Genomic DNA, 1,976 nt, shown 5'->3' with positions numbered 1-1,976 from the left:
CTCAATTTTTAGTGCTCTCATGACTTTTACTTATTCTCAATATTTCTATTTAGTGTTTGCTATCTTAGGATGTTGCCAATGGTCATGAGTTGATTTGATCTAATGTGACATTTCTAGAAAAGCAAGCTAAACTGAAATTGAGAGTTTGAAGGAAAGAGGAAGATCGAATATAGAGAATCACATTCTAAGTTTTGTGTTCACTGGTCGACCAATTATGACTGTCTTTGGGATAATCATAATTGTGATATATATATATATATATATATATATATATATATATATATATATATATATCATTGTTTAAAATAGATCAAGAGAGATATAAATGTGATCAATCGATCTAGGGTACTGCATACTAAATCTACTCAGAGTGTGATGCCCATTATGAGCTGCTATATATTCCTAACAGATGTATAGCAACGAGCTCTCAAAGTATGCTGGTCGCACAGATTATTCACCAGTATGAATGTTGAAGAGAGGTAAAGAGAATTCTGTTCGGCCCACCATGTGCGAGTGGGAGATGATGATTTTATGTGATGGGCTTAAGGCCCGTCCGCCCATGTTGGGCCTAAAAGCCCGGCCCACAAGATTAGGGCCCATGGATGGAGGGATACGATGAAGGGGTAAGTTTCTATTTTGGAGGGGACGTATATAAGGGAGGAAAGAGAGAGAGGACGCACCTTTTGGTATTTTGTGCAGTACGTTTCCTCTCCCTCTCTCCCTCCAAAAGAAAAACAAGCGCTAAAGGCGACGCCGTCTTCCCTTCAAGGCCAATCGACGTCATCGGATCGAACAGGATCGGTTTTCTCTTCCTCTTATCGGCGTCGGTGTTTAATCTGTGGCTAACAAGGTACGCTCGATTCCGTGGTGTGCTTTAGGATCGGTGATACGTTTTTTTTCCGGGCTCGTCTTCCGTATTTGTTTTAGGGGTTCGATTTAGTGTCGAATCCGTTTTTGGGAATCCGATAAACCCAACAAGAAGCAAAGACAATACCACCAGATTACATAGAGAATGCTTATGCTTTCTTCATTCTGATCTTCTCAGCTTCAGCATTGCTTGCATTGGGTGAAGCTTATGAGTCATAAGTCCCACTGTATTGACCATTTCTTCCTCGCCATCCTTCAGTCACCATTCAAACTCCTGTAGTAATCTGCCCATGGCTGTGCAAAATATTAACATGGCCTGGAGAGCTCCGACACAAACCCTCTTTCCTCCTCCAAAGGCCGATGTCTTGAACAAGTCTGCCGGGTCATACTTCTCATCGAGAAACCTCTCAGGCATCCACTCTTCTGGTTTCTCATACTTCTTTTTGTCCATGTTGCATCCATATATGTTTATAGCAATCTAAAACAAGACAATTTGAGTTTCAATTCCTAATCCAACATCCTAGATATGGAATTGGCATAAAAAACCATGTGTACTTATCTACCTGGCTTCCAGCTGTGACAAAGTACCCTCTAATTGGGTATCTTTGCGTGCATAGAGTGGAGGAATTATTGGAACTTGACTGTATTTCCTCAGGGTTTCACGACATACAAGTACGGAAGCTGAGGCAAGTGGTCCTCTGTGAGGGTTTTAGAACCACACTTTTGAATCTCCTCAATGACTCGATCCGTTAATAAGTTCATACAAGGCCCACTCTGTTGTGACCAGAGTGGTATCGTGTTATAGTTGATATAATCAACTAATAGCATAAACTTCTCTCGTTACCTTCGAGAGAGAAGGAAAAAATAGAACATTGAACTTCATATAGCCTTAATAAAAACTATCAAGTACAAGCTAAATAAGAACCTCTTTTGGAATTGCACACAAACGCAAAACCGAACTGCACACAAATGTGCAAAACAAAACCACACACAAATGTGCAAAATAGAACTGCACACAAACGTGCAAAACAGAACTTGTTCCACTTGCTAGAAAATAGCTAACAAACCAACCACCTAACAAATAAACTTAACTGAATAAAAAAAATGGC

At 40.1% G+C, this 1,976-nt stretch overlaps 1 pseudogene; it reads right to left on the bottom strand.

The window, feature by feature from the left end:
* Window positions 1-1,027: 1,027 nt before the first annotated feature.
* LOC120294424 lies at window positions 1,028-1,657 on the bottom strand (annotated as a pseudogene).
* Between the last annotated feature and the right edge of the window lie 319 nt (window positions 1,658-1,976).

This window comes from Eucalyptus grandis, chromosome 6 (assembly GCF_016545825.1).
Source record: "Eucalyptus grandis isolate ANBG69807.140 chromosome 6, ASM1654582v1, whole genome shotgun sequence".
Classification (NCBI taxonomy): Eukaryota; Viridiplantae; Streptophyta; class Magnoliopsida; order Myrtales; family Myrtaceae; genus Eucalyptus; species Eucalyptus grandis.
Note: the sequence above shows the minus strand (reverse complement) of the source record. Positions and strands in the feature narration are given on the sequence as shown.